This window comes from Coregonus clupeaformis, chromosome 33, assembly GCF_020615455.1.
Source record: "Coregonus clupeaformis isolate EN_2021a chromosome 33, ASM2061545v1, whole genome shotgun sequence".
Taxonomy (NCBI): Eukaryota; Metazoa; Chordata; class Actinopteri; order Salmoniformes; family Salmonidae; genus Coregonus; species Coregonus clupeaformis.
Genome location: NC_059224.1, coordinates 28,279,697 through 28,299,821, shown reverse-complemented (window position 1 = coordinate 28,299,821; position 20,125 = coordinate 28,279,697). Strand labels below are relative to the sequence as shown.

Sequence of the window (20,125 nt, the reverse complement as noted above, 5' to 3'; positions counted from 1 at the left end):
TTTATTTTTTAATTATGCATATCCTATTTTTCATCATTATCAATTAATATGCGTAATAATGTCGGCAGTTCACGCGTAGGATTCTAACATATAACCCGGATTGCCATTGTATTACATTTAATTCCTTGACAAGTAATCATTATCCCAGCAAATAATTCCTGCGGTCCATCCCATACCCTCCCCCCAACATCCCCCACCCCCCCACAACAGACGTCAGACAAGCACACACGCACATACTCACATACTCCAACACACTCAACCCCTCCCTCCACAGTCCACCATAAAAACAGATACTCAACAGCTGTTATATCCCAGAGCCCAACTCGAGAAATAACTTGATCTACGAGTGCAGATACAGTTAAAGCTGACTGAGAAAGCATGCAGATTGAGTAGAAATTGATAACAATGTGAGATTTGATTAATCTACTTAATCCATGTCAAGTCCTAGGTGATGGAGATCAGATCCACCCTCTTCACCTGAGACACAAACACTCTGATCCCCTGTTTTAACCATTTTCCCAAGCATCTCCATGCGATCAGACCTTTGATTATTTTGTGCCACCTGGGCTACAATGATAAACCCCCTCTCTGATTGTCCGAGTGTGACCCCCTCCCCATGGGTTACTGCAGCCAGTGTTGCCAGCACTGCCACTACCTGGGTGGGCGTACCCCACCGGAATCCCCACCGGCTAGGTAAAAGGTCGTCAAGGTTCTCATTAGCAGCTTTGAGAATTTCCTTGTTTATTATGCTCTCCCATCAGGGGGCTCTGGCTTTGTATGACCAACCCTGCCAGGCAGGCTCAGAATCTTGAGGGGGCGGTGCTGCTCAAGTAGGTCTCTGACCGTATTTTTTCTCTGTTTAGGCTGCATATTCACAGCAGGTCCAAAAAAGAGATGGGAACTTCTCTTTGGTGTATAGGTCGCTCAGGTGGGTGTCAAGGTTATAGGGTTAGGGATCTTTCCATCATGATAGGACAATGGAAAATTAGATTAGTTGTATACTATATTTAAAAATGTATATCCCTCATCCACACAAAATTGACAGCTCTCTCTCTGTACCCCTGCTCCCAGACCCCCGGTCGGCTCCGGGATATGCAACCATTTCCCCTCTCACTCATTTAACGCCGCACCTTTTCAAACACAAAAATGCATACCACATGGTTGACTGGGGAAGAAATGGGCCGAGCGTGCAAACGCACCCGCATCCACATCTGCCGCAAGGGGGAAAGGACGCCAGAGAGAACACAGGACCAACCACAACAACCATCCGCCAAAACAACAAAAAAAAAAAAAAAAAAGCCATGTTCTAATTATTTGTATTTAAATATGTATTATTCTGCTTGTTATATCGTTTTATACAATACTATACTTACTATAAATGTCATTTAATATTACAATCCCTATCAGGTGCTCCAATATTTGACTCCTCTATTACCACTTAGAATAGCCATGGAGTAGTCTTTGTGTCTCTGAACATTTGGTTGTCAATATATAATTTATCCACCACTAATGCAACACGCTTCCCTTTTAATCTGTTTTCCTTGAAGATTGGATACAGAACTTTGCGCCTTTCTACAATCTCCCTCGGGAACTGATCATTCATGCCTATTTTTGTGCCAGCAAGTCTTTTTCCCCAGGCTCTTCACCATAGCTTTCTCCTTAAAAAACGCAAATTTGGCAACGATTGGGCGCTCATATTTCTGTCCTCTTTTTCCTAAACGATGTACACGTTCGAGTTGGATTTTATCGACAGCCTCGAGTGGGATTTGTAGCGCTGTATGCAGGAAGTCCTTCATAACATTCTCTGTTATTTCTCCCTCCTTTTCCTGAATACCGGTAAGTACTAGATTTTCCCTCATCGATCTAGTTTGAATGTCTAGTAAGGCTGCTTTCAGAAGATTGTTCTCATTTTTTAGTTCCCTAACGTTCGTTTCTATTTTAGAGACTGTCACTTTTAATTCTTTGGTTTCTTTCTCCATTACCAAAGCTTTTTCGTCACTCATTTGAAGACTCGCTTTCAACTCTTTTACGTCTTTACTGACCAGTTCTAGTATGCCCAATTTGTCATTTATCGACTTCAACAGATCGCTTTCCACACTTACCATACCTAGTGGTGAAAAGCATATGTCATCCGTATCAGTTGAAGAGTCGCGTTTTCTTTTGGGGATCGGCTCTCCTCGCTTATCTTCCGCCATGTTTGGGTGTTGCGTGTTGATGTAATATTTGTCGATATATTTCTCTAGCCTTATGATCTGTTTTATGTTATTATCCAGATTGAATTATATTAACTGCGAATATATGAAATGCTAATATTTAGTCTAACTTACTGATTTTGAATATTATGTTTTTATCTTGAGGTGGTTTGTACCGCTTTCTATTCAATACGCCATCTCAGGACAGATTTGTTTGTGAAAGAAAAGGGATGCCTCTGAAGAGTCCTCCTGACTGTCTCATTATCAGCTGTATGCAGACCACAGAAGACTGATCAGTCAGCTCTATCTATCCTCCAGTCTGATAGCCACACTGCTTTGGCTCTACATAGAAGATAAATGCCAATGAAGCCAATCTGTCCAAATGTCTCTCTGTGTCTGTGCCTATAGCATCTCTATTGATTAGACTCCTTTGTTGGGCAGAAGTGAGTGAGGTGATAGTGTGTGCACGTGTGTGTGAGCCAAAGCTGTGGACGTGCATGGACTCCAGAGCACTGATCAGTGTGTGTCTGAGGAGGAGAGGAGAGGCGGGCAGAGTTAAAATGCGTAACACCCTGGTGTCTGGGGGAAGCTCCTGTTTTGTGCCTCTGCCCATGAGAGGCTGTCAGTCTGCTCTGCTCTGTTCTGACCAGGCTCAAAGAGGAGACTCGGCAGTAATCTCCACAGCTTTGATCCTCTGGCTTCAGCCCTCACTCCACAGGATAAAACCTTCTACTAAAATTAATTGGGTTTATTAAGTTGTGTATGCTGGAGCCCAATACTGGGATGGGATGCACAGGGAGAGGATGGAGCTATTGGGATCAGCTTAGCTGGGTCTCTCTCAATTGTCAATTTGTCAATTTAAGGGCTTTATTGGCATGGGAAACGTGTGTTAACATTGCCAAAGCAAGGGAAGTAGATAGTAAACAAAAGTGAAATAAACAATAAATATTAACAGTAAACATTACACTCAGAAGTTTCAAAAGAATAAAGACATTTCAAATGTCATATTATGTATATATACAGTGTTGTAACAATGTGCAAATAGTTAAAGTACAAATGGGAAAATAAATAAACATAAATATGGGTTGTATTTACAATGGTGTTTGTTCTTCACTGGTTGCCCTTTTCTTGTGGCAACAGGTCACAAATCTTGCAGCTGTGATGGCACACTGTGGTTTTTCACCCAGTAGATAAGGGAGTTTATCAAAATTGGGTTTGTTTTCTAATTCTTTGTGGATCGCTGTAATCTGAGGGAAATATGTGTCTCTAATATGGTCATACATTTGGCAGGAGGTTAGGAAGTGCAGCTCAGTTTCCACCTCATTTTGTGGGCAGTGTGCACATAGCCTGTCTTCTCTTGAGAGCCAGGTCTGCCTACGGCGGCCTTTCTCAATAGCAAGGCTATGGTCACTGAGTCTGTACATAGTCAAAGCTTTCCTTAAGTTTGGGTCAGTCACAGTGGTCAGGTATTCTGCCACTGTGTACTCTCTGTTTAGGGCCAAATAGCATTCTAGTTTGCTCTGTTTTTTTGTTTGTTCTTTCCAATGTGTCAAGTAATTCTCTTTTTGTTTTCTCATGATTTGGTTGGGTCTAATTGTGTTGTTGTTGTTGTTGTTGTTGTTGTCCTGGGGCTGTGTGGGGTATGTTTGTGTTTGTGAACAGAGGCCCAGGACAAGCTTACTTAGGGGACTCTTCTCCAAGTTCATCTCTCTGTAGGTGATGGCTTTGTTATGGAAGGTTTGGGAATCGCTTCCTTTTAAGTGGTTATAGAATTTAACGGCTCTTTTCTGGATTTTGATAATTAGCGGGTATTGGCCTAATTCTGCTCTGCATGCATTATTTGGTGTTTTACGTTGTACACGGAGGATGTTTTTGCAGAATTCTGCATGCAGAGTCTCAATTTGGTGTTTGTCCCATTTTGTGAATTCTTGGTTGGTGAGCGGACCCCAGACCTCAGAACCATAAAGGGCAATGGGTTCTATAACTGATTCAAGTATTTTTAGCCAGATCCTAATTGGTATGTCAACTTTTATGTTCCTTTTGATGGCATAGAAGGCCCTTCTTGCCTTGTCTCTCAGATCGTTCACAGCTTTGTGGAAGTTACCTGTGGCGCTGATGTTTAGGCCGAGGTATGTATAGTTTTTTGTGTGCTCTAGGACAACGGTGTCTAGATGGAATTTGTATTTGTGGTCCTGGCAACTGGACCTTTTTTGGAACACCATTATTTTTGTCTTACTGAGATTTACTGTCAGGGCCCAGGTCTGACAGAATCTGTGCAGAAGATCTAGGTGCTGCTGTAGGCCCTCCTTGGTTGGTGACAGAAGCACCAGATCATCAGCAAACAGAAGACATTTGACTTCAGATTCTAGTAGGGTGAGGCCGGGTGCTGCAGACTGTTCTAGTGCCCTCGCCAATTCATTGATATATATGTTGAAGAGGGTGGGGCTTAAACTGCATCCCTGTCTCACCCCACGGCCCTGTGGAAAGAAATGTGTGTGTTTTTTGCCAATTTTAACCGCACACTTGTTGTTTGTGTACATGGATTTTATAATGTCGTATGTTTTTCCCCCAACCCCACTTTCCATCAATTTGTATAGCAGACCCTCATGCCAAATTGAGTCAAAAGCTTTTTTGAAATCAACAAAGCATGAGAAGACTTTGCCTTTGTTTTTGTTTGTTTGTTTGTCAATTAGGGTGTGCAGGGTGAATACGTGGTCTGTCGTACGGTAATTTGGTAAAAAGCCAATTTGACATTTGCTCAGTACATTGTTTTCACTGAGGAAATGAACTAGTCTGCTGTTAATGATAATGCAGAGGATTTTCCCAAGGTTGCTGTTGACGCATATCCCACGGTAGTTATTGGGGTCAAATTTGTCTCCACTTTTGTGGATTGGGGTGATCAGTCCTTGGTTCCAAATATTGGGGAAGATGCCAGAGCTAAGGATGATGTTAAAGTATAGCTAATTGAAATTTGTGGTCTGTATATTTTATCATTTCATTGAGGATACCATCAACACCACAGGACTTTTTGGGTTGGAGGGTTTGTATTTTGTCCTGTAGTTCATTCAATGTAATTGGAGAATCCAGTGGGTTCTAGTAGTCTTTAATAGTTGATTCTAAGATTTGCATTTGATCATGTATATTTTTTTGCTGTTTGTTCTCTGTTATAGGGCCAAAAAGATTGGAGAAGTGGTTTACCCATACATCTCCGTTTTGGATAGATAGCTCTTCGTGTTGTTGTTTGTTTACTGTTTTCCAATTTTCCCAGAAGTGGTTAGAGTCTATGGATTCTTCAATTACATTGAGCTGATTTCTGACATGCTGTTCCTTCTTTTTCCGTAGTGTATTTCTGTATTGTTTTAGTGATTCACCATAGTGCGTAGGCTCAGGTTTTCTGGGTGTCTATGTTTTTGGTTGGATAGGTTTCTCAATTTCTTTCTTAGGTTTTTGCATTCTTCATCAAACCATTTATCACTGTTATTACTTTTCTTTGGTTTTCTGTTAGAGATTTTTAGATTTGATAGGGAAGCTGAGAGGTCAAATATACTGTTTAGGTTTTCTACTGCCAAGTTTACACCTTCACTATTACAGTGGAACGTTTTGCCTCCTGAGTGGCGCAGTGGTCTAAGGCACTGCATCGCAGTGCTAACTGTGCCACTAGAGATCCTGGTTCGAATCCAGGCTCTGTCGCAGCCGGCCGCGACTGGGAGACTCATGGGCGGCGCACAATTGGCCCAGCGTCGTCCAGGGTAGGGGAGGGAATGGCCGGCAGGGATGTAGCTCAGTTGATAGAGCATGGCATTTGCAACGCCAGGGTTGTTGGTTTGATTTCCACGGGGGGCCAGTATAAAAATAAAAGTAATATGTATTCACTAACTGTAAGTCGCTCTGGATAAGAGCGTCTGCTAAATGACTAAAATGTAAATGTAAATGTAAATGTCCAGGAAGTTGTCTAGAATGGATTGAATTTGTTGTTTCCTAATTGTTTTTTGGTAGGTTTCAACACTACTTTCCTTCCATCTATAGCATTTCTTAATATTATTCAGTTCCTTTGGCTTTGATGCCTCATGATTGAGTATTGCTCTGTTCAAGTAGACTGTGATTTTGCTGTGGTCTGATAGGGGTGTCAGTGGGCTGACTGTGAACGCTCTGAGAGACTCTGGGTTGAGGTCAGTGATAAAGTAGTCTACAGTACTACTGCCAAGAGATGAGCTATAGGTGTACCTACCATAGGAGTCCCCTCGAAGCCTACCATTGACTATGTACATACCCAGTGTGCGACAGAGCTGCAGGAGTCGTGACCCGTTTTTGTTGGTTATGTTGTCGTAGTTGTGCATATGGGGGAGGGAATGCTGTCACCTCCAGGTAGGTGTTTGTCCCCCTGTGTGCTGAGGGTGTCAGGTTCTTGTCCAGTTCTGGCATTTAGGTCGCCACAGACTAGTACATGTCCCTGGGTCTGGAAATGATTGATTTCCCCCTCCAGGATGGAGAAACTGTCTTCATTTAAGAATGGGGATTCTAGTGGGGGGATATAGGTAGCACACAGGAGGACATTTTTCTCAGTTGAGATAATTTCCTTTTGAATTTCTAACCAAATGTAAAATGTTCCTGTTTTGATTAATTTAATAGAGTGAGTTAGGTCTGCTCTATACCAAATTAGCATACCCCTGAGTCCCTTCCCTGTTTCACACCTGGTAGTTTGGTGGATGGGACTACCAGCTCTCTGTAACCTAGAGGGCAACCAGTGGGTCCGTCTCCTCTATACCATGTTTCTTGTAGGATGACAATGTCTGTATTTCCGATTTCTTTGGTGAAGTCCAGATTCCTGTTCTTTAGGCCAAAGGCAGATGACCTCAGGCCTTGGATATTCCAGGATGAAATAGTGAAGGCTTTGTGTTCCATAAAGTGTCTAATGTTGTTGGTTGTGTGGTTTGGCCTCAGGCCAGTAATTGTGAGCAGAGCCTGCTGAGCATCTGGTACATGCCATTGGCTTGGGCTAGTGTAAGAGTGGGTGTTGGGCCTGTTTGCCTGCTCACGGCCTGGGCGTATGTGTGACTTTCATGTTGAGGCCCTCTTTGTGGGAGTGGGGGGCTTGGGGTGGGTAGGAGGGGCATAGGTCTGATCTGAGGGGGCCTAAATGGGGTGTGGGCATGGTTGACTTGGGGGGGGAGTTAATTGGTGGGGTTGGGGGTGTAGATGTGGTTGATGGTGCTGTGGTCTGGATGTAGGTCCTCTCTGCGGGGGTCCTCTATGTGTAGGTCCTGGGGGGGTCCCGCAGGTCTGGGAGGGTGTCTCGCTGGTCTGGGCGGGGTGTCTGTTGATCTGTTGCTCCTGTGTGAGGTGTTGTGTCTGCGGTTGAGGGCGATATCCTTTAGGGTCCGGGCGAAGGTGGGCACTGCTGCCTTGTATAGGTGGACCTGGTCATAAAGGCTGTTCACGTCCAGGGTGGAGTGGTGGGCCAGGTAGACATTTGGTTTTGATGCACAGTGTGATGTCACGAGAGGCTGTGTCCTGGAGGGACGTTACATCCCCCTGAGATGGCTGCAAACCCAGACAGCTATGGCTCCATCTGCTGGTATGGTCGGGAACTCCACCCCTCTATGGCCAATCTTCCCACGCAGCTGAAACAAATGAGGAGGTGATGAGCTGAAGGTTTGTTGAAGGGAAGAGACACGGTCTCCAAGCTGGGCTCTCTGGAGGACAAGAGTGCTGCACGTCCACTTCCATGAGGAATATAAGGATTTGGAGATACTTACCTTTGGGAAATACTCACCTTTGGATATATGCACCTGTGGAAATACGTGTGGGACATTTGGAAGGACGTTTTGCTGGGTTGGCCACTAGCTGCAACGTGGAATACAGTAAGACTGGGGAAACGTTATTTGAGCGAGGGAGAGTTATGATTTTGGGAAGGGAAGAGACATCCCTGAACTGTTAACCCTTAAAGAGCCACCAGAGAACAGAATTGTGTTATACTTTCGTTAGTTTCCCAAGACCTTTAATAAAATCCTTGTGTTGGTTGAACCTGGTCTCCTTGCACTACTTGAGCAATCCCGCTGAAAGCTGTGTAGCCTCTCGTGACATCACAGATGGTGGAGAATACGGGCACGCTCAAGCGTTAATAGTGCATGTCAGAGGAGGATACCGAAGGTTTGATCACCCAGTTTTCCAAGTTGGCCGTAGGCTCCCCGCCCGACTGAAATGGAGGACATATTGAAAGCCCTTGTTGCTGGCCAGCAAGCCCAGATGCAAGCAAACGTGGCTCTCTTGGAGGAGCAAAAGAAAGCCAACCTTCTGAAGGCAGAGGAATTGCAGTTGCAGAGACAGAGGGTTGTCCAAAATACCCGCCCAATAAAGGCAAGTGACTTTATATCTAAGATGGGAGCTACCGATGACATTGAGGCATACCTGCATGCATTTGAGGCCACGGCCACTAGGGAAGCCTGGCCCAAGCAACAGTGGGTTGGTCTGTTAGCCCCCTTTCTAACCGGGGAATCGCTGAATGCTGTCCGGGACCTGGGCCCTGACCAGGTTACTGACTATGATGCCCTGAAGTCTGAGATCCTCAGCAGATATGGACTCACAAAGTTTGGTATGGCCCAGCGCTTTCACAGCTGGACCTTCCAACCAGACCAACCTCCTCGGGCGCAGATGCATGAACTTGTCCGAATCGCAAGGAAATGGCTGGATCCGCAGAGGAATACAGCAGCGGCGGTGGTGGAGGCCGTTGTGGTGGATCGTTACCTACGCGCCCTGCCTTATGAGGCAAAACGGTTCATCAGTCAACAGGCCTTGACCACGGCTGATCTGACCGTGGAAGCTGTGGAAAAGTACCAGGCCACAGCGGAGATGCTGAATGCTTCCCGAAAAAGACCCCAGGAGGGCGGCCCCACCACAAATGGGAAGAACCCGTCCAAAGGACCCCAAGGTCTCGAACCCAGCCACGTCAGGACTTATCCCGGCTCCAGGGGGAGCCAGAAACCAGGCGGGTCCAAGAAGAGTACACCAGGAGGGGGAAACTTCGACAGTGTTACCGGTGTGGGGAGATGGGACATATCTCCTGGCAGTGTGGGAAACCAGCCGATGAACCTATGCCCACTGCGGAGTCCTCCAGCTCAGCACCCACACACCGTTTTGCCTCGCTCTTGGGAGTCGTAGATGGCGGCCCAGATCGACCCCCCACCTGCCCGGTAACTGTGAATCACCATGATGTGGAGGCCTTACTGGATTCTGGTAGCCGGGCCACCCTGGTGCGTAAGGATTTGGTGGGCCCAACGTGTCTGACCCCGGGGAAAGTCCTCCCAGTTTCCTGTGTCCATGGGGACACCAGAGAATACCCCATTACTGAACTTACAATGACCAGCACACGGGGAACCATACACACGACGGCGGGGGTGGTTGATTCCCTCCCCGTCCCTGTCCTAATTGGACGAGACTGCCCAGCCTTTTACCCACTCTGGAGAGAGTCTCAGGAGAGGATAACCCGAGTACCTCGGAAACGGAGAGGCAAGACTCATCCTGGGAAGGCTCCGGTGCAATCCTCCGAATTACTCACTCCCGCCCGGGCTCTGATAGGGATGGCAGGTGCCCAGACCGACACAGAGACGGAGCTACAGAATCTGGACAAAGAACTGTCTGGTCTGAAGGGGACCGCTGAGAGGTATCGTTTGTTAAAGCAACAGTTAGACATGAAGACAGAAGAGTTAGATATCCTCCAGGCTAAACTCCAACAGAGCTCCTTCCCTAAGCAACAGGAGGAGCTGGAGAGGCTGCGCAGGACCATCGAGGAGTGTGAGGAGACCCTGCGCAGTAGTAAGGAGGTCCAGAAGAAGGCAGAGGAGAAGTACAAGGTGTTGGAGAACAAGATGAAGAATGCGGAGGCAGAGAGAGAGAAGGAACTGAAAGCTGCTCAACAGAAGCTAAACTCTGCTAAAACCAAGGCTGATGCGTTCAGTAAGAAACTCAAGGAGAGACAACAGGAGGCTGAGTCCCTGGTCCTAGAGGTGGAGGAGTTGAAGAGAGAGCAGGCTGGCAAGCACCACGGCAATGCGGACGCCCTCTCCCGGCGTGATGCCTTCTTCGCTGCCTTTACCCCGACGAGGACGTCGGTCCCGAGGAGGGGGATGTGTGATGTCACGAGAGGCTGTGTCCTGGAGGGACGTTACATCCCCCTGAGATGGCTGCAAACCCAGACAGCTATGGCTCCATCTGCTGGTATGGTCGGGAACTCCACCCCTCTATGGCCAATCTTCCCACGCAGCTGAAACAAATGAGGAGGTGATGAGCTGAAGGTTTGTTGAAGGGAAGAGACACGGTCTCCAAGCTGGGCTCTCTGGAGGACAAGAGTGCTGCACGTCCACTTCCATGAGGAATATAAGGATTTGGAGATACTTACCTTTGGGAAATACTCACCTTTGGATATATGCACCTGTGGAAATACGTGTGGGACATTTGGAAGGACGTTTTGCTGGGTTGGCCACTAGCTGCAACGTGGAATACAGTAAGACTGGGGAAACGTTATTTGAGCGAGGGAGAGTTATGATTTTGGATGTGGAAGAGACATCCCTGAACTGTTAACCCTTAAAGAGCCACCAGAGAACAGAATTGTGTTATACTTTCGTTAGTTTCCCAAGACCTTTAATAAAATCCTTGTGTTGGTTGAACCTGGTCTCCTTGCACTACTTGAGCAATCCCGCTGAAAGCTGTGTAGCCTCTCGTGACATCACAACAGTCACGGGAAATACTTGCGTTTACCCGCTGTATGGTAGCAGGGTGAAAGTCTTTTCGTGGTAACAGGGTTGAGATAACCACTTGTGCGTTGGGGAAAGTAGAAGAAGCTTTTTCTATAATAATAATAATAATAATATAATATAATATGCCATTTAGCAGACGCTTTTATCCAAAGCGACTTACAGTCATGCGTGCATACATTTTTGTGTGGGGATCGAACCCACTACCTTGGCGTTACAAGCGCCGTGCTCTACCAGCTGAGCTACAGAGGACCACCTCTATCACTCCCTTGAGTGATGTGGCCACCCTTTCCTGCTGTGTTCTCATGTCGTTTGTGCCTGTGTGTATTATTATGTGGCTGGGTGATCCTAGTCGGTCCTCAGACAGAAGGTCTAGGGCGCGCTGGGTGTTTGGACACCAGAGTTTAGACACTGTGTGTTTTGGAAAAAGTTTATTTTCTTGTATGTAGTTCCCGTTTGAGTCCATAAGGAGTACAATCTGTGGCTTGTGTATGTCCTCAGTGGGTGTGGGGGGGTCGTCATGAGGGCTATCAGGGTGTCTGACTGGGGGGTTGCTCAGAGGGGTTGGGATCCCCTGGGCTTGGGGTTCTTCATTTGTTTGTCTGTGTGTGATGTCGAGGCTATGGTCAGGGTCTAGGGTGTACTGTTCTGCTGCGGTGTCGAGACTTTGGCCAGGATCTGAGGTGGGCTGTTCTGCTGGCTTCTCTGCGGGGGTGGCCAGCTCTCTAATGGGTTGTTCTATGTCACCCGTCATCGTTCTCACCTTCTCCTCCAGCACTCTGATCCTCTCCTCTAGTGCTCTGTTCTTCTCCTGCTCCTGCTCTTTCTCCTGTTGATGTTGTCTCACCACAGTCCAGAGTGCAGACATGTCTCTCTCTACCTGCAGCTCTCCAGGTCTAGTTAAGGGGGTGTTGTTGTGCTGGACTGTTGTCTGGGTCTGTGCTGACTGGAGTGTGTTCACCTGCTGTTCCAGCTCCACCTGCCTTACCTCCAGCTGGGTGAATTTATCCTTCATTTCAATGAGGGAGTAGTACTCTGTGCTGGGAAGTTGACTTTCTGCTTGGGGTTGCTCTGTGGGGTTATTTAATGAAGAGGTCTGGTCTGACCCGCTCGAGGTAGGGGTATCTTTCTCAAGGGAGAGCTTCTCCTGCTGAGCTATTTCTTTGATTAGGTGAAAGTCCAGCTGGAACTGTTTGGTGTTGCCTTGAACCAAAACGGTTCCAGATTTATAGAGATTAATATTAGACGACTCAGAGTCCTCGTTGTCCAGTATCCTGAGTTTCCACCCGTCGCTAACACCCCCCCTCTTAACAGAGGGGTAGTGTGCTAGTATAGCACTGTGCCATGCCAGGGGATGGTCTGTGTGGAAGATAAGGTTGCTTATGCTCCCATTTTTATACAAATCAGCAAAAAGTGTCTCCTGCTTCCCCAAAAGAAGTGTCTTCGTGTCTTGTCGTTTTTTACATTCAGAGGGTACTGTATTTTAATGACCTCTGAACAGTGGGGGGGTGCTTCTAAGGCCTCTCCATTTGGTTGGGGTAGACTGTACGACTCTCCTGCCATTGTTGGGCTCAGGGGCTTTGACACCTCTCACTTCACACGTCAGTGCTAATTGAAATTGTATCTCTTTGTCAAGTAAGCTTAAGCTTGGTAGCCTTAGCATTCAGTCCTTATAAAATAAAATATATCATTGTAATGTATTTTTCATCTTGGTTTTTGAAAGTGAAAAATAGCTTCATACTAAACATTACTCACTCAGTTCCAGGTTGGATGGTGTTTTCAGGTTTCTGTTTGTTTGCCAGAGAATTTGCTGTATAGTTTGAGAATAGTAATCCTTGGTAGTAGAAAACTTTCCAGGTAATTCCGTCCAAAATCAGGTTGTAGGTTTGGAGTTTTGGTTTGGAATGAAGGTTATGTTGTGGAGGGTAGCATCCTGTATATGTCCCTGCCAAAAAATCCTACTTTATCTAACTCTAAATCTATATATTTTGTTAAAAATGCAGGAGCAATGTCTTTGAGCTCTCTCTCTCTCTCTCTCTCTCTCTCTCTCTCTCTCTCCCCCCAATTCAAAGGGATTTATTGGCATGGGAAACATATGTTTACATTGCCAAACCAAATGAATTAGATAATAAACAAAAATGAACAGTAAACATTACACTCACAAAAGTTCCAAAGGAATAGAGACATTTCAAATGTCATATTATGGCTAAATACTGGACAGTGTTGTAAAGATGTGCAAAAACTCTCTCTCTCTCTCTTTCTCTTTGGCTTGGAACTAGGCCTATGTTTTATATTGGTTTCTTTGTGTATTTATTATCTTGGTTTCCTCTCCTGGAACTGACTCAAAACAAATAACTCACGTGTCCATGAATGCACAGGTTTGTTCGAATATTCTTTGTAATAACACAAGCGCCCACAGCGATTTAACCTAATGTTCCGAAGCTAAAAAAAAGAAACTTTTTAGTTTTGGGTTTTCTTCAGGGCTAGAGAAAAGAGAAGGTATTCTCTTCTCAAGTTACCCTTGCCTTAGTGGGGGACTTTGAAACATTACTTTTGATGTGCTTGAGTACAATTTTATTGCAGAGACAAGACAAAGCACCCTGAAGGGGTAAGAAACAATCAGCTTTGCATTCATGCAGGGCCAGCTCAGGTAGTGGTTTGGAGATAGAGAGAGGGAGAGAAGGAGAGGGAGGATGGGTGGCGGGGATGGGAAGCTGTGCACTAGCCACAGAACATAGGGCCCTATAAAATCTGTTTAAAATAAAAGCCTGATACCATTAGATTTTTTCCATGTTTATTTTCAGCCTTTCGCTCTCAAAAGTCCAAAACAATGCTTAAACCACATCAGGAGACCACTTTTGAGGTCTGGGAAATATTTGAGAAATACAATTTTTGGGGTGTAGTAACCCTTTAATACCAGTGTGCACCAGTAAGAGGCTGTTTTTAGCTGACCCATATGGGTCTTTCACAGTCAGGCCAACCCAAGCTGTACTGTGCAAGTAGGCTAATAGTAGGCCTACTATTGAAACAGATAAATGAGCCTGTTAACTGAGTCCGAAATTCACAGGTTTCTGATTTTTCAATCAAGAAATCTGGTTTTCACTCTCAAAGTCACACTTTTTTAATAGAAAAACAAAAAAGATGGATGTTGTAAGTCTATAACAATGCTTAGACCACATCAGGAAACCACTGTTGAGGTCTGGGAAAAATCTAAGAAATGTAGATTTTTTAGTGTAGTTACCCTTTAATTCAAGTGTGCAGGCACCTAGCACTGTTGTTTGGTAGCAGTGCTTCTGTAGCACATGTGATGGAGTTTGCAAAACAAATGGCCATTGGATTGATGCAAATAGTCATGATATCATTCTGCCATAAAGGCATAGGCTACATTGTAGCTAGTTAACATTTAATTTAGGTTTTTGGGAAAGCCTTTCCATCTACCAGAAGAAGGTTAGGCCTATCATTAGCATCACTATATTGTCCTGTTCCTTAATTGTTTGAAACCTGGACGTTTTACTTCATATTATGAAGCATGTCTTACCTTACTTCAAAGTAGCCTATAGCCAAAATCCTACCATAGAAACATGGAGGCAATTATTTTATAAAGACTTCCTCATATGCGTTCTCCTGTTCTATTGGTTTTCTTTCCACTTTCTTTCATTGTCTTGCAGCCAAAGGCATTATCCTAGTCATATTAGCAACCCATGATAGTTGTTGCATCTTTATCTCCCCTCTTTCTAAATTTCTAACGGATATTTCCATCTCTGTCCATGAAACTGCTTGCATATGCAGTGCACATTTTAGAATGGCGTTTCCCCGCAAATTGCATTTTGGAACCTTCATGCATAGGTCTACTGCCGTGTGAAGAAATAATATGTGAAGAAATAATAGTTTATCAACATTTTAAGCTAAGCATTCTGATCTGTTCCATCAGCCGTATTACTTGATATGGCGTATACCTCCACTACACTACTTTGATAGGCATCGTGGGCACCCCTGAAAAATCACTGGACCTTTAATAGTCCTGTATTAGGGAACCAGTATAGCCTTCTGTAGCGAGGGCAAAATTGTTTTATTCTCAGTACCCCCCCAACCCCAAAAATCTTCCCGCAGCTATGATCGTGGGGATTAAGAAGTGAGTATATGCAATGCCCACTGAAAAATAAGTGGGTACACGGCGTATACCTGCGTATACCCTCCACTACGCCACTGCAAATACCCACTGGATTGATGCAAATAATCATTCTGCCAGGTAAGCATATGCTACTTTGTAGTTAACATTTAATTGAGAAGGTTTTGGGGAAAGCCATTCTATCTACCAGAAGACTTTTCATTAGCATCATCGCTAATGGCTACACAAAGTGGTAGATATGCGCACCGCACACACATAGACGGGGCATTCTCGTTGCCTCTTCAGAAAGTTGCAGGAAATACGAATCACTGATGCATTCTGTTCATGTCTTATGATAAAGTTGGGCAAATGATTCCGTGATTCCATCCTCGTATAAGGCCCTAAGAACGCTGACAGGATGTGGGCTTTTAGTGTGGACACCCTGTCACGCCCTGGCTCTGGGGACACTGTTATGTTGAGCCAGGGTGTGTAATTCTATGTTTTTTATTTCTATGTTGGCCTGAGTGACTCCCAATCAGAGGCAACGAGTGTCAGCTGGTTGTCTCTGATTGGGAGCCATATTTAACTGTCTGTCTTTCACTTTGTGTTTGTGGTTTCTTGTTCTTATTTGGTTTGTGTTCAACCGTAGACGTCACGTTTTCGTCTGTTGTTTTGATCGTGTGATCATTCTAATAAATAATATGTTCGCATTCAACGCTGCGCCTTGGTCTCTCCCTGACGATCGTGACAGAAGAAACCACCAAAACCGGACCAAGCAGCGTGTCCAGGAGCCATCGCTAGCAGATCTCCGTGGCAACCTCGACTGGGTCAAGCCTAGTGAGGAGCAGAGAGGGTGGACTTGGGAACAGTTGAGGAAGAGCTTCGACTGGGTCAAGCCCATTGAGGAGCTGAATAGCGGGAGTTGGAGACAGAAGAGCGAGAGTTGGGCGAGAACGATAGAGGCCTGGCCCACGGGGAGGAGAGACCCCCAGAAAATTTTTAGGGGGGGGCTCACGACGTCGGGGCAGCAGGAGGCCGCGATAGAGCGGTCCAGCGGGTTGGCAGAGGAGGCCGCCAGGTTACGGGGGCCACTGGTCGAAGATGGGATGGAAGGTGGAGAGGCACGGCGAGAGGTACTGGGGTGTGTTACCAGTCCGGTCCGGCCCGTTCCAGATCCCGATGTAGGGCCAGTGGTGTGTGTCCCCAGTACGGTCCGGTCTGTTCCTGCTCCCCGCACCAAGTCAGTGGTGCGCTTCGTCAGCCCGGCTCGGTCTGTTCCTGCTCCCCGCACCAAGTCTGTGGTGCGTTTCGTCAGCCCTGTCCGGCCCGTTCCTGCTCTCCGCACCAAGTCTGTGGTGCGCGTCGCCAGCCCAGTCCGGCCCATTCCTGCTCCCCGCACCAAGTCTGTGGTGCGTTTCGTCAGCCCGGCTCGGCCCGTTCCTGCTCCCCGCACCAAGTCTACGGTGCGTGTCGCCAGCTCGGCCCGGCCTGCTCCCCGCACCAAGTCAGTGGTGCGTTTCGTCAGCCCTGTCCGGCCCGCTCCTGCTCCCCACACCAAGCCAGTGGTGTGCGTCGTCAGTCCAGCACGGCCCGTGCCTGTTCCCCACACCAAGCCAGTGGTGTGCGTCGTCGGTCCGGCACGGCCCGTGCCTGTTCCACTGGTGCCTGGTCCGGCACCGGTCAGATGCGTTACGCCGGAGCTAGAGCAATCCGCTCCATCAGTGTGCAGTCCAGCTCCGGCCAGCGGGGCCAGACCGGACCAGGGGTACTTTGGGGGTTGGAGAGGGAGTGGGGATCAGGCCCGAGCCGGATCCGCCGCCAAGGCGGAGTGCCCACCCGGTCCCTCCCCTGTGGTATTTAGTTGGCGCGGTCGGAGTCCGCGCCTTTAGGGGGGGGTACTGTCACGCCCTGGCTCTGGGGACACTGTTATGTTGAGCCAGGGTGTGTAATTCTATGTTTGTATTTCTATGTTGGCCTGAGTGACTCCCAATCAGAGGCAACGAGTGTCAGCTGGTTGTCTCTGATTGGGAGCCATATTTAACTGTCTGTCTTTCACTTTGTGTTTGTGGTTTCTTGTTCTTATTTGGTTTGTGTTCAACCGTAGACATCACGTTTTCGTCTGTTGTTTTGATCGTGTGATCATTCTAATAAATAATATGTTCGCATTCAACGCTGCGCCTTGGTCTCTCCCTGACGATCGTGACACACCCATCCATCTTCCTCTGTCAGATGGCAGCTCCCAAATCCTCCTCTTCCCCATCCTTCTCCTACTACATGTCCACGGGAAGCTTCATTATGTCCTCCTGTGTTAGTCCTACGGCGTGTGTGTGTTGTGTACATGTACAGTGTGTGTGTGTAAGCACGTGTGTGTGTGTATGTCTCTATCTCTCTCTCACTGTATATCTGTCTGTCTGTGTGTCCCTGTTTAAAGACTTCTCTGTGTGTAACCCTGTGTGTGTGCATCATGATGTGAATGATAGCAGGGCTGGCTGGGTGAGGGCGGGAGGGCTGGCTGGGTGAGGGCGGGAGGGCTGTCTCAGCGTCCAGCCTGGACAACAGCTCATACACAATTTCACAGCTGGCTAGCCAGGGACAAATTAAGAAGTGGCCTATCTATCAGTCACCCAGGGCCACCACAGTCAGGTGACAGGGCACAGGGCTGCCTCTTGGCGTGACGTCACCTGCTGGGGCTGACTAGGCTGGGCAGGCAGCCTCCCTGGACTCAGTCGGGTGTGTGTGTGTGGTTGTGTGTTTGTCTACCAGACAGGACAAGGTCGGGTCTGTCAAGGCCTCATGAGGTGTCTGTGAGACAGAGGCATGATGCATGTTGAAGGGGACAGCTGGAAGAAGGGGATGGTTGAATGGACAAGTAGCTAAAGATGTAGGATCTTAATTGGAACCAGTTTCTCACAGCAGGAAATTGTGTGGATTATAATTAATTGACATTTTTGAAGGGGTTGATACATTTTTTGTTCTGGCAAATCAAGTCTGACACTTTAAAGTGAAAATTACAAACTTTAGAAGCCTTTTGAATACGCTACAAGTTAGCATTTCCTGCAACAACAGGGTGATCAAATTAAGATCCTACATCTGTAGGCAATTCAGATGAAGATACAGTCAGAAAGGACCCAGCTGTCATTATTCATGATCTTAAATTGGTGAAACTCATCCACTGATGAATTGCTGTTACATAAGCAGGGTGGCACTTTTCTCTCCCTCTATGTGTCTGCCTCTGTCGTGATTAAAACAGAATTTCAGATTTGGATGGCAGCACATTCCCTGGTTGGATTGCTGCAGGGATAATTCCTAGTGTGCATTCACTGGCTATAGGTATGTGAGGCTGTGAGTGTGGCTGTGTGTGTATGCGTGTGTGACCGGGGAGACCGGCTGGATGAAAACAGCATGGTGAGGAGGTATTAAAACAGCAGCTGTGGAAGACAACTGAAGTAACTAAGGTAATAGAAGTGAACACGTAAGAATGTGTGGTAAATAGAACTAATCCAAATTATAGCACAGATTATATTTAGTCAAGTTGAGGGTTTACAAGTTAAGATCTGCTTTAAAAGCTTACAGTCGATTGATTTGTGTTTTCTTGCTGGCATGCAGTGGGTCTAGATGTATTGTGCTGTGTATTTATGATGGATGCTAAGGTGAAACAGAATGTTAATGATTTAGAATTGCAGGTTGCTGCTACTGAAGTGCAGGGAGGATAAGAGGTGGGCTAGATTCTCCTCTCCTCTGTGTCCAACATCAAGGCGCTGCTGTGGGCTGGTGACTCATTCGGCCTGATTCTCTCTACTGCAGAACATCAGCAGCCAGCTAGCTACCTCCATCTCTCTGGCACTGGCTCTGTAGAGAGTATAACACACACACTTAGGTATCACTTTCTTTCTCCCCCTCTTTCTTTTCTCGTCTCTTTTCCCCTAAAATAAATAAAGGTGCTATCTAGAACCTAAAAGGGTTCTTCGGCTGTCCCCATAGGAGAACCCTTTGAAGAACCCTTTTTGGTTCCAGGTAGAACCCTTTTGGTTCCTTGTAGGACCCTTTCCACAGAGAGGTTCTACAAGGAACCAACAATGGTTCTCCTATGGGGACAGCCGAATAACCCTTTTGGAACCATTTTTTCTGAGTGTGTGGCCTTATGTGATGCACGGAGAGCTGATATACTCTGCTGGATACTGTGAGTCAGGAATATAGGCCATACTCCTCTCCTCTGATTATGACACCACTTAATAAATCATGTAAGCCTCTACTTCTCTTTATACAGTATTTCAAATACAGAAATAGGCTACATCGTTAGAATTCAGATGAAAAACCTTTCAGACTTAGGAACAGCAAGGTTCCCTTGACCTCACTCTCACTGGAACATCTGAAGTCAAATACATAGACAGACATGACATTTGTGCAAAATGTTGATGTTAATGATTTCATCGTAGCCTGTGGCATGTCTGCCTTTGCTGGTCTGACAAACAGACCAGGTAGTAGTAGAGCTGGGACGATAAAGCAGAAATTATCGACACGACCAGACTTATCGCAGGCATTTTGCTGATATAATTAGCCTATACTAGAGAAATGTGAAGTTTGAAATTAAATAAGTTTGCTAATTGATTGTTAATGGGTCAATTGATGGCTACAATCATCAAACTAGTAGTACTAGTTTAAAGGATAATTTCAAACTGAGGTGCACATAGTTATAAACTTTGTTCTATTTATCGTTATCGCATCAATTCAGACAATTTGTCGCGATATGGATTTTTGTCCATATCGCCCAGCCATAGTTAGTAGATTTATTAATTTTGTCCCTTAGAGACAGAAACATGCTATTCCAGCTTTTTTAATCAGCCTGGTACGTAATGGCCTTGATAATGCCAATTAGTCCAATCATCTGATTTCTGCATAATGTCTAATTATTGGCTGTATATATGAATATCTTAACTCAATCATGCATGTCTTAGTAAATTACAGGGTCCTCCCGACGGCTGGGCTCTCGCCACCAACTCTCTGCGGAGGCAGCTGTGTCTAGTTGCCATGGCAACTCTTTTTCTTTATGTTAGATTTGCTCTGTCAATCAGAAA

General features: G+C 46.1%; 1 protein-coding gene across 7 annotated transcripts in view; it reads left to right on the top strand.

Moving 5' to 3' along the window:
• Positions 1–20,125, top strand: part of LOC121548950 (protein FAM184A-like) — a 168,131-nt gene that overhangs the window by 21,497 nt on the left and 126,509 nt on the right. The gene's annotated exons all lie outside the window — the stretch shown is intronic.